General features: G+C 37.1%; 1 pseudogene; it reads right to left on the bottom strand.

Annotated features, from left to right (window-relative positions):
• LOC120188018 overlaps window positions 1-16,681 on the bottom strand; it is a 48,588-nt pseudogene that overhangs the window by 17,460 nt on the left and 14,447 nt on the right.

Below are 16,681 nucleotides of genomic sequence, written 5' to 3'. Positions count from 1 at the left end.
CTAGGTATTCTTAGACGGTTACTATGTCAATACCTCTTGGCATTAACTATAGACATTGTCTTAACCTACTCTAGCCTTTATCCCTTTTAGTCATTTGAAACTCACTCCTTATCTCTAAGGTAGACAAGTTAGAACTTCACCATCCTGGATTCATTCATTTGCTCACGTTGATCTCTCTTAATTCTCTCAAATTCAGGAATCGCTTTCTAGACAAAAGGCTATCTCTCGATGCTCTTACAATGCCAATACATGTTTTACCAAAACCCCAGGTGATCTCTCAATGCTCTTACAGTGTTAAGGAAAAATATTTAAACTATGAGGAAAACAGTCATAAGCAAACATAATTCATCATTCATAAACATAAAATATTATTCAGGCAAAACAAAGTTTAACACCAAGTAAAACATTCATGGTGTTATCAAAGATCATCCAAGATTAAACCGTTTAATACAACCCCAAATAAAATAAGAGTTTAAGAACAAAGGAAGAACGACTCCAAAAAACGGGGGCTCTATCGTGACAATCCTGATCAGCACAACACCTGCCTTGGTGATCACCCTCTCTCGAGGCCTGATCACTGCTCTGCTATCGTCTGGCTATGGAGGACACCAAGGAAGACTGATGGGTAGACGGAGGGAAAGTACTGCAGTTGCTTGCTCACGCCTAATGTAAAGCTCTTCTTTCTTCTTCTTGCCCTTATTTTCTTTTTGCGGCTACGACTGATAATTATAAGGAGAATCTCCTAGGGCTTTGTATGCTTTTGGAGTTTCTTTAATTAGCCATTATTAATTTCCCAAACTTAAAAGGGAAAGGTTGGCGGTTGTCAGGATATTCAAGGCTTGCTTGCACGTGAAGCATGTCATCCGACTGACATGTGACATAGGCGGTTTCACCACATTTGCTTCAGACTTCTTTAGATAAATCTTACCTCGGCGAGATAAATCTACTCCTCATGTTCTCATCTTCTCCATTGGACTTTGCAACTTTTCATTGTCACAACTGAAATGTTATTCCTCTGTAGAATTCCTGCACAAACACAACTCAAACAACCCCTTCTCCTCAGCAACATCAGTTAAGCCAAATAAATCTTACCTAGGTAAAACTTATCCACCACAACCTATATATAACTAAATGCAACTAAAAATGCAGTGCATACTTTGTTTAGACGAGCAATAACTTAAGTGAAAAGACTAGAATTTAAGTCTTTTTACGGAGTTATCACACCCCCAAACTTAAGTTATTGCTTGTCCTCAAGCAATGTATAATAGCTAAAAGAAAATCAAAATTGTCATGGCAAAGCATTATCAAGAACATCATCAGGTTTGAGATTTCATCCCTCAGTAAAAATATGTGGCCTCAACATGTTCGACAGTCATATTAGTCAAGTCCCTTCCCTAGTCAGGATCCTTTGTTATTGTGTGTGCGTGATTGTAATTAGTCTATGCATAGAGGTACTTAAAAAAAACTTAAAGTAAGCACTTCTAGGTTGTCAAGGCAACAAATTATTCATCAAGCTTAGTTTATACTCCTAGTTATTTATCAACTTTTATTCTCTTTATTCACACTTTTTTTATATAGGAGAGTCAGCTCATCACAACTACCGTTCCACACTCTGGGTGAAAGGGAGCATACCTTCTACCCCCAAGCTAGTCGGCCAGAGTCATCCTGTGACTACTTTCATTCACTCATATGCCTTGGCTATGCCTTTGCACAGAGTAGCCCCTTTGTATTTTGAGTTTTCAAGTTTTTAAACACTAGAGAGTTTTTAACTTACCCTTAGAATATTTTTGAAGTCTCGGCAATTAGAAAGTTCTTTCCTAAAAATTTTACAGATTACCTAGAGCAAAGACAACCTACAATCGTGTTTATAAGTTTTAAAGGATCAAACCTAGGGTTGGTTCTCTTCTTCAGACAGTCTTTACAATAATTCTGGCCTAGGCAATAAAATTTTGCATTCATCATTGGGCATCCCTAATTAATTCCTAACAATAATCCTAACCTGCTTATGTCATGAAAACCAAAATTTTCAACCAATTAACATCAATTACTATTTAACAAAGTATGGCAGAATGGACAACACCTCCCCCAAACTTGAGGGATCCATTATCCTCAATGCATGAAAACTACACTAAATGTTGTTATATGCAAATGCGAAAAAAGAAATAAGAAAAAAAACAAAAAACTACAAAAACTTACTGTGGTGGTGTGGCTTGACTAGACGCCCTCGTGCGGAATCGTTTGAGAGGGGAAGAGGTCTTGGATCCCGAGTCTACTTCTTCTAGCTGAGAAGGAGACGGTTGAAGTATACGCCCCACCGTTCTCTTGTATCGCTTGTTGCTGGTCGAAGCTCAGGCTGGAGTGGACTGCTCGGTCGCGGGAGTCGGTTGTGCTGGAACTGGTGGTGGACTAGGAGCTGCTATTGGGGCTAGTGGTGTTGATCAAACTGGGGATGAAATAGGATCCTGCTCAGGCTGCTTCGGTGCTAACGTGAAATCTTCATCAGTGAAGAAGTGAGGTGGAGTATCACTGCTGCTTTTGGTGGTGGAGAAGGATGAGGAACTGAGGAACTCCTCGGTGTCACCGTGGATTTCTTCTGGTACGGGTGGGACATGGGTTGCCAATGGTGGCACATCGGTGGGCACCTTTGGTGGAACGTCTGGAGGGACATAAGATGTCGAGGCATAGAATGTGATGCCGCCTGCATTGTAGTTGAGGATGACACTGAGGAAGGTTGGCAGTCTGATCATTGTGGTTGGGAGCAACTCCTTGATGAAGGCATTGAGTTGCATGTCCCTTGCCTTGGCGTATTCAAAGTAAATTTTCATGTGGTCCTCCAGGCACCCAATCTTTTCACGCGTCTCACGCGTGTGCGTGACTACAGCGGCCATTCTAGCCGCGGCAACCGATTTTGCTCCTTGCTCCAGATCCTCCTTTGGGTCATCATCATTGAAACTCATCAACTCGGGGACCTTTTTCTTTGTAATACCCTCATTTGGTTTGATGAAGTCTTCGAATGGTTCCTCAGGAACCTTTTTCTTTCTGCACAGTGCGGTTATAAGGTTTGGGAACAGTAGGTTACCATGGTTCTTCTTGGCACGGTCATGGATCTGCTCAAAGATTATTTCACCCACATCGATCATCCTATCGTATATGATCGAGTGCAACAGCATCAACTGCTTGATGAGGACAGTGGTGTTGTGGGACATTGGCATCAATTTACTTTTAAGAAAATGGTTCCACAGTTTCACGTGTGGTTTGAGGGCTCGGTGATCTACTCGCTTTCTTGTGGGGGCATTCCCTTCGAACTTGGCCTACCCAAAACATAAATCCTGTAGAAATCCACTGTACGTTTCTTGATCTGCCTCGGCCACAAATCTCTTGTACTGGTCATCCACTTTCCCCAACTTAAAGTATTTGTTAAGTGCAGAAGGGGAAAAGCGAATGAGTTTTCCTCGAACATATACCGTGTGGTTGGAGGTGTCCACGAGGTGGGTATAGAACTCCGTCACCATTGATGGTGCTATGACGTTAGGATTACGAGCAAACTTCTCCCAGTTATGCTTCTTTATGATGTCCATCACCTCAGGGCCAAACCGCTCTTCTCTATCGGCTGGAAAAATGAATCCATCTTCCAAATAGACTTGGCGTTGCTGAATGGTTTTGAAGCATGCCTCTACTTTGGCTGTTTGGAAACGTTCAAAACTCTATCTAGGGGCTGGGGCCGGTCTCGATCTCACCATTTTTCTTTGCTGATCTTAGTGGTGGCAATGGGGAGGTATTTTGAGAGAAATAAAATAAATTTTTTGGTTTGTAAAGAAAGAAGGAAACACGATGAAAAAGAAGAAGAGTGGGTAGTTTTTTTGGAAAGTGATGGGTGGTTTCTGGGCATTTTGGTCTTTACACTGTGGGGAAAATATTTCTCATTAAATGAGAAATATTTGATAAGACATAAAGGGGAAGAAAGGATTTCTTTCCCTCTTTATTCTGTCGCCAAATCACGTACCCTAGGGCTTCTTTTTTTCCTTCATGCACGCTTCAAGTCCCCATGCTGTCACATGTTCCTTGCTCGCCTACAATATGAAAGAAGAAAATAATAAAATAAAATGGATTAAAGCATAAAATAACTTAACTTATTTATATACAAAATTCAGATTTTCGTTGCCTAGGCAACTAATATTTGCTCAATTAAAAAAGTAAAATCTTGGGCATCATGTGCCAACGATGCTGGTTTGTCGCGCATGACTGGGGCTCCTTTGTACTTCTTGAGTCTCTTCCCGTTCACTTTGAAGATGGAACCATCGTTTTGGTTCTGAATTTCAATTGCTCTATTTTCATGGGCTTGGTGTACGATGAATGGTCATGACCATCGTGGTTTTAGCTTGCCTGGGAATAACTTAAGGCGTGAATTGTAGAGCAATACTTGTTGTCCAGAATAAAATTGCCTCGATAATATTTTTCTTTCATGCCATCGTTTTGTTTTTTCCTTGTAAAGGCGGGCATTCTCATATGCATGTGCTCTAAATTCATCCATCTCGTTCAGTTCCAATAGTCTTGTTTCTCCAGCAAGCTGAGCATCCATGTTATATCTTTGATGGCCCAATAAGCTTTGTGTTTGAGTTCAACCGGTAGATGACATTCCTTTCTATAAACTAGCTTGAATGGGGATATTCCTAGCGGTGTCTTGAATGTAGTGCGATAAGCTCATAGTGCTTCATCTAGCTTCGGCGACCAATCTTTTCAACTTGGGTTGACCACTTTTTCGAGGATCTGCTTGATTTCTCTGTTAGATACTTCGGCTTGTCCATTTGTCCGAGGGTGATTTGCCATAGCAATTCTATGTCGTACTCCATATCTTTTTAGTGCATTGGCAATCAATTTATTATCAAAATGTGTCTCTTCATTGCTAATGAGAGCTCGTGGTGTTCCAAAGCAGGTGAATATATTTTTGTGCAAAAACTTCAACACCGTCTTAGAATCGTTCTTAGGTGTTGCAATGACTTCAACCCATTTTGATACGTAATCCACTGCCAAGAGAATGTACATATCTCCGAATGATGTTGGAAAAGGTCCCATGAAATCTATGCCCCATACGTCGAAAAGTTCGATCTCTTGAATGTTTTGCCATGGCATCTCATGTCGTTTTGAGATGTTTCATGTACGTTGACATCTATCACATGACTTTTAGAATTTATGCGCGTCTTTGAACAGGGTTGGCCAATAAAATCCTGACTGAAGCACTTTTGCTGTTGTTCTCATCCCACCAAAATGCCCTCCATATGGTGGCGAGTGGCATTGGAGTAGGATATCTTGCTGCTCTTCTTCCGGAATGCACCTTCAGATTATTTGGTCTCCGCAATGCTTGAATAGAAATGGTTCGTCCCAGTAGTAATGTCGCACATCATGTCAAAATTTCTGTTTGCCTTGGCTAGATAAATCAAGAGGAACAATACCACTAACAAGAAAATTAATGATGTCAGTATACCACGATGCAGCCGTGACAAATAATATTTTCTCATCAGGGAAATCCTCTTTGATATATATGATGTTAGGATAATCAGGTTTGTTATCTAGCCTAGACAAATGGTCCACCACTGGATTTTCTATACGTTTTCTATCCTTGATCTCTAAATCAAATTCTTGCAGTAATAATATCCATCGAATTAGTCTAGGCTTTGCATCTTTTTTATTAATCAGATATTTAATAACTGAGTGATCTGTGTGCACAATTACCTTAGTGCCTATTAGATATGGCCTAAACTAATTGAATTCAGATACTACTGCTAAGAGTTCCTTTTCAGTGGTGGTATAGTTCACTTGAGCATCATTAAGTGTTCGACTTGCATAGTAGATAACATGAAAATTTTTACTTTTTCGTTACCCTAGCACTGCTTCGACTGCACAGTTACTAGCGTCGCACATAAGCTCAAATGGTTCGTTCCAGTCTGGTGGGATAACTATTGGCGCTACTGAAAGCTTTTTCTTCAAATCTGTGAAGGCATTCAAACAATCATTAGTAAACTCAAATGGATGATTTTGTTGAAGCAAAAGATATAAGGGTTTAGAGATTTGAGAAAAGTCTTTTATGAACAGCCTATAGAATCCTGCATGTCCAAGGAAACTGCGTACTCCTCGCACATTAGTAGGTGGGGGAAGATTTGCAATTGCATCCACCATGGCTTTGTCGACTTCGATGCCATGGCATGAAATTTTGTGTCCCAATACTATTCCTTCAGTTACCATAAAATGTCATTTTTTCCAATTCAGTACTAGGTTGGCTTCTTCACAACATTTCAACACATTGGATAAATTATCGAGGCATCGGTCAAAGTCATCACCCGAAATGGAGAAGTCGTCCATAAATATTTCCATGCACTCTTCCACCATATCTGAAAAGATTGCCATCATACATCGTTAGAATGTAGCTGGAGCGTTACACAGTCCAAACGACATTCGTCTAAATGCATAGGTACCATATGGGCATGTGAACGTTGTTTTCTCTTGGTCTTCGGGTGCTATGACAATTTGGTTATACCCCGAGTATCCATCGAGGAAGTAATAAAATGCCTTTCCCGCTAATCTATCCAACATTTGATCGATGAAAGGGAGGGGAAAATGATCCTTCTTTGTGGCTTTGTTGAGTTTCCTATAATCCATGCATATGAGCTCGTGACTGTTCTCGTGGTGAGTAACTCATCATGCTCGCTTTTAACCACGGTTACACCACCTTTCTTTGGCACGCATTGGACTGGGCTAACCCATGAACTATCGGATATAGTATAAATCACTACCGCATCCAGCCATTTTATTATTTCCTTCATGACAACCTTCTTTATGATCGGGTTTAGCTATCTTTGGGGTTCTACTGAGGTACTGTGGTTATCTTTAAGATTGATTTTGTGCATGCATATGGTTGGACTGATTCCTTTCAAGTCTGCCATCGTCCATCCTATAGCTTTTTTGTGTTGTGACAAAACATTCAACAAACGTTTCTCCTGTTCGGAGGTTAGGTTGGTAGAGATTATCACTGGTAAAGTTTCATCAACTCCTAGATAAGCATATTTCAAATGTGATGGTAAAGTCTTAAGCTCCAATTTCGGTGCAAGTTGTGAAGATGACTCTTGAGATTTAACTTCATCATAATCTAAAGGTTCGAATTTCATACCTGACCTATGAAGAAATCTCAATTGGTCATTTGTATTTCCTTCGCATCTTGCCTTGGTATCACTTTCAGGGTGTTCAGTGTACAAATTTTCGTTGTCGTAGCCATGATTGTCAGAACCGTCTTCTGAAAATATTTCGTTAGGGCCAAAGTTTTTTGCTTCATGTATTTCGGTTGTAGGTTCATGGTACAAATTACTGTACTCATCGAGCCTTAGGGATTTACCTCATCCCAGGATTACCTTTTCTTCAATCCTATTAATGCATTGGCATTCCTCTGGATCGTCTGCATATTTCATAGAGTTGAATACATTGATCGCGACACTTTGCTCGCCAACTCTCATGGTGAATTCTCCTTTTTACAGTCTATTAGGATTCTGCCTGTGGCTAAGAATGGGCGTCTAGAATGATTAGTGTGTTTTCATCAGCTTCGCAATCCAAAATAAGAAAATCCACTGGAAATACGAATTTATCTACCTTTACTAGGACGTCTTCAATTTTGCCCTCGGGTCACACATAAGACCGATCAGCTAACTATAGAATGACCGAGGTGGGATGGGCGTGATACCTGTCTAGTTTCATGAATATCCATTTTGGTATCAAGTTTACACTTGATCCCAAGTCAATGAGAGTTCGTCCGATGAAATCATTACCAATGGAACATGGTATTACAAAGCTGCCAGGGTCTTTTTGCTTTGGTGGGAGTTTGCTCACTGCCGAGCAGATTTCTGTTGTCGTGGCGACACGTTCTACCTTCCTTTTATTTGTAACAATTTCCTTCAGATACTTGGTGTAGACACTAATTTTTTCCTTTTTCTTTATTATTATTAATAATATGTATTATTATTATTATTATTATTATAAATTATTACAAAGCAGGCCCAAACCCGAAAGTCCAAAGAGATACAAGCCCAACCCAAATCCATCCAACCAAACCTTAAAAACCAAATTAGGGTTTCCATCATTTCTAGCTTCAGCTCACAGCCGTTGGATCTGGCCTTGATCCAATGGCCCAGATGGTCCCAGTAGGAAACCCTAGGGTATCATCACCCTAGGGCCACATCGCTGCCTCCTTTGCTCCACCACCCCGCCGCCTCAGGAAGCTGTTGCCATGCCTCGTCGAAGATTCCAGCGGCTGCCACGTCTCGTCAAAGATTCAAGCGGCTGCCACGACGCCCTCCACATGTCAAGCTCTATGGTGAGTCACCATCATAGCTATGGTGACTCACCAAAGAGCCCCTTTTGGACTGGTCCGAGCAGAACACCGGTGAAGGCTATAAAGCCATCACCAAACCTGCGAGAAAAAGAAGATAAGGGAGGGAAGCAACAACGAACAGAAACGACGAACACCAACAACAAGCATCAAAACCAAAGAAAAGAAAAAGGAGAGAAGAATAAGAACTTACCTTGTCAGAGAACCCCAAACGTCAACGAAGAACTGAAAATACCGAAGGTATTTTCTTAGATCTAGGAAATTACATGGATTTTTAGGGGAAATGGAGGCCATATTCGGCCTTAGGGTTAAAATAGGGAAATTCATAGCTATTTTCTCGAGTTTCGACGGTGGTCGGCGGTGGCGATCGGCATCGGAACTTGACCGCCAGCTGGTGGCCAGTCAACCTCCGTTGGGAGGTTTCTAAAGAGAGGGTATCTGTTTTGGGGGGAAGGTATATGTGTAATTTTCTAATGGGAAAACCCTTTCCGCAATCATTCAAGTTTTATAATTTTACGTTTTAGTCACTGGTATTACATTTATGAGCATATTAATATTGTCTTCACATTTTATTTTATTATATTTAGTCCTTACCTATATATTTATATGTTTAAGGTAAAATATCATGATTAGTCCTTTTTAATTTTATTTGTTTTTATTTTAATCTCGATTAATTAATTATGGATAAATTACACTGTTAACATTAGAATTTTATAATAATTCGAATTAGGACCTTTAGGTTTTATATTTTATATTTTAGTTACTGATTTTTTAATTCTTTTCATTTTTGACCATGAATTTTAATATTTTATATTTTAATCCTATTATTTTAATTTTATGTGTTTTAGTCACTATTTAATTGTAATGTAATTTATTATCATTTCAATTTCAATATAGTACTTTGATTATTATTTTATTTTATTCTAGTCATATTAATATATATAAATATATATATTAATAAGTATTATTTAATTAATTTCACCAATTAATTAAATAATAATATTTATTTATTTTTAATATCAAAGAAAATGGTAGTCTTAATATAACTAGATGTCATATTCTGGTATTTTAAAAATAAATTAAATATCCTACTTATAAAAATAAAAAATACATATTGTTTTATTTAAATTATTTTCTTAGGAAAAATTATTATTTTTAATATTTATTTATTTTTCAAATATTAAGAAAGGGCAGTCTTAAAGCAACTATATGTCATTTTCTGATGTTTTAAATAAATAAATATTTTATTTATAATTTATAAAAATTATTTAATATTTTTTCTTCCTTATAATTATCCGATTAAAATACAAAATAATAGGATTATAAATTAAATTTATATTTGAATTCTTAAATTCTAATATTATAGATAATTTATAATCGACAATGATCAATTTTGGGCGTTGTGGGGGTGCTAATCCTTCCCCAAACGTAATCGACCATGAATCCCTTTTTATTATTAAAAAGAATGAATTTTTGGTTAAACATACACCAGTTTATCTTTTAACCGATGTTTTCTTAAAAACTCTTTTAAAAGATGTTTTTTTAGGTATTCGACCTACCTTACTCAAAAAGGTCGATGGTGACTCCCAAAATATTTCATAAAAACCATTTATTTATCCACATTATTTTTCCCGCCAAAGTAAAATTTCGTACCCGGATGAAAACCGGTTACGACAGCTTGGCGACTCCGCTGGGGACCATGGTTAACCTAAGTCAATTATATGTTGTCTCTATAATTAGAAATTGAGAATCCAATTTTATTTATTTTATGATTCTTTTGATTTCTTTCAATTTATTTTATACTCTTGTATTTTATTGTTTTTTAGATATAAATTTTTGTGTGAAAATTTCTCCTCACACACAACACATGCATTGCATAATATAAGCTTTATAATCAAGCTTGTCCCTTTTAAGTGGGAGTGAAAGCGACGACTTCGTGAGAATTTATTCTCCGTGTCTAGCAAGTAACTTTCGGGGCTCATATGCTTTATGTCTTCCTGAGAATTTATTCTCCGTGTCAGGCATAGGGAAATGTGTCCCTTCGAATTGAACTCGGTCCGCTTAAGTCTGTGATGGACTAGAATTGAGGGTTTGGCAGCCCAAGGGAGCACCAACAAGGACAGTTCGAGTACCTTTACTCCTAGAACTGAAACCCTGCATATAATAAACCTTAGAAATTCACCCGATCTAAGACAAGACTGAACCTCTGTCCGTAGGTGTACACAAAGGAGAAATAAGATCTAGCTTTTAATTTATTTGATTTTATTTTTTCTTCTAAATAAATGCATGGGAACTAGTAATCATGCGGTTATGTTAATTTTTCCAAACAAAGCATATAACTAGAAAGCATGAGATTAGGATTTATATATCATATATAGGATTTTTTCTTTTTATTAATTGGTACTAACCAATTTATTTGTTCCTTTCTCATTTTTTTATACATATTGATTTCTTTTGTTTGCATTACATGATCATGGAATAACCAAAAGGTGTTGACTTGAAAGACTGTTCATCAAATTGAAAAGTTTTCATAAATGGACAAAAAGTTTTATGATCAAACAAAATATGATGCATCCAAGGAAAGACATCCTGAGAAACTCCGAGGATAGAAGCGAGCTATGCACACAAAGATCTTGTTATATTAATACCAAAAGTATTCCACAAAGATACTGTTAGATTGATACCAAAATCATTCTATGGTAAAAGTATCAGTCAGGGCATTCAGAATAAAGGAGGTTTTTATGAAGCTCAAGCATGTTATTTGAAGGATCAAAACAAGAAATTGAGCACAAAATGGAAACCATGCATGAAGATTTCCAGAAGATCAATCAAGCCTTTCAAAATGCTAGCATAGAAAACACCCCATAAGAGTGGATAATAGGGGTCACCAAACTGAAAAAGAACTACAACATATATGAAGATCTTGTCAAAGAACTTCTTGAACACAAAGGTTCTCTTATAAGGGAAAATGAGCAACTCCGAGAATTGACACAGAAGATGAAGGAAAAAGATAATGTCATGGAAGAAGATGCCATCCAGACAAGCAATATGACCCATAAGCTGATAGACTTAGCTGACTTTACAAGGAATTGAAGCAGACTGATAATTCAACTGTTGAGCATGAATGGAAACTAACTTGGCTTTAGAGAAGTTAGAAGGGAAAGTTATCTCCTATATGTAAAGTTTTGTTAAAGTTAGGAGTAAAAGTTATCCCCTATATGTAAAGTTTTGTTTGATGCACCGAAACTTTTGTGTTCAATGAAATATGTTTTAAGATGATCACTCTTGAGTAACACCTTTTCATACATGCATTTGCATTTTGCATCTTTACATTTTCATTTTGTATTTGTACTTTTATGTTTGCTTTTGTATTGCACTTTTATTGTTACATTCACATATTTACATTTGTATTTTCATTTTTCATCTTCGCATTTTTACGTTTATATTTACATTTTCATTTTTGAATTTGCATATTTGCATAATTACATTTTGTTTCAAACTATTTTACATGCATTTAATCATGAAAACATGGGAATAATTAGTGGGGAATTCCCTGACAGAATTTTCGAAATCAAATTGGAGTTAACTTGGTCTTCCTAAAGAAGGATAATAGCCATGAATGAGATTTTAGCAAGGGTTGGTAGAATCGAGAAACTGCAAGAGCAATTTATCGAGACACAACAAGAGATGACTGATCAAGTAAAAAAGTCCCAGGATGATTCAAATGAACAATTAACCAAACTGATGGACCTGATGAATGTTGTGATCCATGGTGAGAAACCCTTAGAGGCTCCTGTTGTGAAAGATTTGAATGGGATTATGAATGATATAGCCAATGCAATGGAAACAAATGACCAAGAACTTTTCAAGAGATGTGGAAATCCAGTAAGGCTTCCAGAAAAGGTGACAGAGATCAAGTTGAAGCGAAGTATAGAAGAGGTTCAAAGGCCATTGAAGAAAGCTAAGAAAGGAAAAAAATAAAGTGATACCTCTCATTCCAATTCCAATCTCATGTTCAGACGTGTTACATTTTCTCTTTGAAAATGGTCTTATAACATCAATTCCTCCTATAGCTTATTCTTGGCATCCAAGTTGGCAAAATGTCAAAGAATTATGTAATTATCATTCTGGAGATTTCAGTCACTCTGCAAAAAATTATATAACTCTGAAATTAAAAATCCAAAATCTTATAACAGAAGGGTTGTTATGTTTTAAAGATGGGAAACCTAAGCGCCTAAAAAACTAAGAACTGGTCAAAAAAGAGAAATGTTCGAATTATTGTCTGTCTCGTGATGTTGGTCAAGAATCAAACATTCAAAGAAAACATTTTGGTCATCAGTCACAAGGTCTTTAAGAGAGCAAAGTAAATAATTGTAAGGAGATAGTGATGTCAAGGGAAATTCTACCCAAGTTTCCTTCAATTTCGTGCAACAAGTTATGCCCTGAGTTACTCAAAGCCCAACTTATTGCCCCATGTCAGGCTAAACCTTTATTTCCTCCTTACCCTAGATGGTATAATGAGAAAGTCTTCTATGACTATCATACTGGAGCACGAGGGCACTCCATCGAGAATTATGGTAACTTCAAACGAAGGGACCTTTTAGTTCAGGAAATCATAGAAGTGGATGTTAATAATCAGTCTGTTTTGGTCAATAATTGGGAATCAAACCCCAAAATAGAGTTGATAGTATCAAAACAAGTGAAGTACATGCTGCAGAGGACGAGAAAAATAAAGTACTTGAGTCAAAGATAAAACATTCAACTCTCAATACTTCTCTAATTATAAATGATAAAGAAGTAAAAGGAGAGGTAATTCGAGACTGACCCATAGGCTTAAAAAGGAATGGGGCATATGTAATCCAGAAGACACCTCAGACACATATATCAGATTTTCTGAAAACAAGTGAGGCATGAGACAATTTAATGAGTCTGGAAAATACTACACCAATCATGGTTGCAATAAGTATTCAGAAACACGACAAAAATGTCATCACCAAGGATATTTGTTCTGGATTTAAAATTGAGCCCAATCTCCAGTCAGGGGAGAAAACGATGATGATGGAAATTATTCAAGAAGAAGGAAAGAGTTGTGTATCTGAAGGTTTATCCAAAGAAGTTGACACAAAAGATGATCAAGAAATGTGGGGAAAATAAGGATGAAAATCCTGGGCCAAGTACACACCCAACATTCGAGGAATGATAGAGCAAGATAAAATAAACAAGTGGAAGTTGTTATCTACCACTGTAGTACTTTTCTATTTTCAGCATCCTGTTTGAACTTGTTTTTTGTCCATTTCTCCTCCTTTTGTGCAATAAATAAATTTATGTTGCTTTTAAGGTTATGAGCATTTAGTCAATTTTGCAATCTAGCAGTTCTTTGAATATCAATTGGATTAAAAAACTCTTAATGATTAGAGTTATAATCTTTGACAAAATATCAGGATTGAAAACCAGAAAAACAAGGACCCTTGACCTTACCTCAGAAGAAATATACCCAAATACTACCATTTCCAAAAAAATGAGAGAACTTTCTCCAATGTAAGGAATTAGGCAAAAGGCTTGGTATTTACATATAAAGGATATACAATGTGGGGCATCTTGTGTAACATTGCAAAGCTGACTAGATTGTTTTTCTATTGATGAAGTTCGACGATGAAACTTTGACAAATCTAGTCTAAAGTCATTTGGTAATGAGATTTTCTGAATTCCACCAGCCACCTAGGCTATAACAGGTTTTTCAAAAAAAAGAGTCATATATTCAAAGAATGACATTGATCGGATATTTGGCAGTTCGGTGTTTGCCCCACTGTGATTGTCAAGTCAAAGATATTGTGATGAGTTGAATCCTTTAATTAGTCCAATGAAGGCTAATGTAAAAAAAAGAGTCATATATTCAAAACATGACCTTGATCGGGTATTTGGCAGTTCGGTGTTTGCTCCACTGTGATTGTCAAGTCAAAGACATTGTGATGAGTTGAACCGTTTAATTAGTCCAATGAAGGCTAATGCCAATAAAACTGAATTCAAATAGTCAAAATGACAAAAGAAGACCTGTTATAGTCTATTTCACACACGTACACACAGAAATCTGGTTATTAGATTGATGTTTTCACATTGCTTTATCAAGGATTTCAGAGAATTGAAATGGAAGTATTCTAGAAGGTCTAGTAACCATTATACCAGATTGTGTCATTTTGTACGTGTCCGGTTAAAATACCAAGTCCTTAAAGCGAGGTATGTGACAATGTTCACAAAGAGAGAGGGGAGTGACATCTTAAATAGATGTAACCATAGAAAAGAGGAAAGCCATCCTGAAACTAACCCATAAATCTTGATACTTATCAAAGAGCTATAATTCTCAAACATTAAAGAATTGTTGATTCTTTTGATATTCTTTAGATTCATGGTTATGATTTGATTCTATTTTGAATCTGTGATAGGCAACACTTTACAAAATTCTTTCATTCTTTGATAAAGAAAGGAGAAAAACATTTTCAAACAGGACAGTCTCAAATGAGGAAGGTCCTTGAAGCAAGTTGTTGTCTATTCTACCTCTATTGGAGAGAAAAAATAAGTGATACCAGAATGATGAAGCCTTTCACATTCTTGAAAGTAAGTGGTCCAAGAAGCCAAAAAGTATGGAGAATTGAACTTGTGACGCTCTCCTGTGACATTATTAGCAATTCATCAAGAAAGATTACCACTTCTCTCATGTTGACGGCGATAAGCATCACCAGACAACTTATTTTCCCCAGCCATCAATCCATTTCCTAACAGATCCTCCAATCACATAGACATAAGTCTAATAAGGTGTATTGTGGGAATGAACAAGTCCACCACCTACACTCTGGTTATACCGTGATACTGGCTCAAGTCTTGATACATCATTGTTGCCTCTTCCATGCCAATCATTTTCCTTGTCAAGATTGTTGAACTTGAATTTGAGAAATTATAGGGACAAAATAAGATCTTGGATCAGATTCTACACTTGTAGGCCTTTCATATTAGATAACATTGGTTACAGGATTCCAAAAGTAGAGATAACCAATTTTACCATAGACTAAACATTTCCATGGTTTGGGAAGAGTGGGATCTAGCATTTTTATCTTGGACAAACAGGAAAGAAAGTTGTTATAGCAGCCATTGCAAGAAAAGACGCCAATAAAAATCCTCGAATCTATTATGGTGATGTCTATTTCTTCCGGTAAGGTTGTTACATCGGATGCCACCGACAACAAGGTCGAATCTGCCAAATCTACTCATCAATTACTCCAACAGATCAACATTCAGTTCTTGTATATCTGGCTTCAAAGGTATGTCGAGCTGGTAGAGGGTAACCTCTGCACCACCGATCCCAGAGAAAAGAGACAGGACATTGATGTACCTGGGGAACATGTCTCTTAAGACCGAAAGATAATAAGCCACTATGTCGACCTGGAATAGATTACTAAGCTATTTATATCGCTCTGTCCAACTAGACCCTTTCATATCCAGAAGATGATCACCTCATTCATAAGAGGCATATATCACATACATTTCTATCAGAATGATTGATTACTTCTTAAAGTTTGTGACAACATGAATAGAATTCCTCAAGTTACTTAACAACTACTGTTTAGTGACACCAGAATGAGAGTATTCAAGATAAACATATTTGGGGCACGAATAAAGCCACAAGCAATGCATTGTCGAAATTGGACCTCGTGGGGATCATGATATTTAAGTCAAACAAACATTGGGAGTAAGCCTTACAATTTAGAATGTTGGGGTATTTTGAAGGCCCAATTCAGACAGATCTATGTGGAACATCTTGAAGGCCCATTTCAAATATAAATAGAATATTGGGGCATCTATGTAGGGTATTTTGAAGGCTAACAATAATATGAATATTTGGGCATTCTTGGAGGCTCATTTCAGCAAGAAGTAAATATTGAGACATCTCAAAAGCCCATTTCAGTCAGAAATGATTCATGTGAGGCATTTTGAAAGTTTATTTTGAGGGCTCATATCAGCAAGAAAACAATTTTGAATACATTTTGAACATTTATATCAACAAATGTTGAGGCATGCTGAAAGCCCATTTCAATCAGAAATTGGAATTTTGGAGCATTTTGAACGTATGTATTAGCAAATGCTGGGGCATGGTGAAAGCCCATTTCAATCAGAAATTGGAATATTGGCGCATTTTTAACGTATGCATTAGCAAATGTTGGGGCATGCTAAAAGCCCATTTCAATCAGAAATTGGAATATTGGCACATTTTGAATGTTCATATCATCAAATGTTTGGGCATGATGAAGGCCTAAATCA

This window comes from Hibiscus syriacus, unplaced genomic scaffold, assembly GCF_006381635.1.
Source record: "Hibiscus syriacus cultivar Baekdansim isolate YM2019G1 unplaced genomic scaffold, ASM638163v2 tig00116937_pilon, whole genome shotgun sequence".
NCBI lineage: Eukaryota > Viridiplantae > Streptophyta > Magnoliopsida > Malvales > Malvaceae > Hibiscus > Hibiscus syriacus.
Note: the sequence above shows the minus strand (reverse complement) of the source record. Positions and strands in the feature narration are given on the sequence as shown.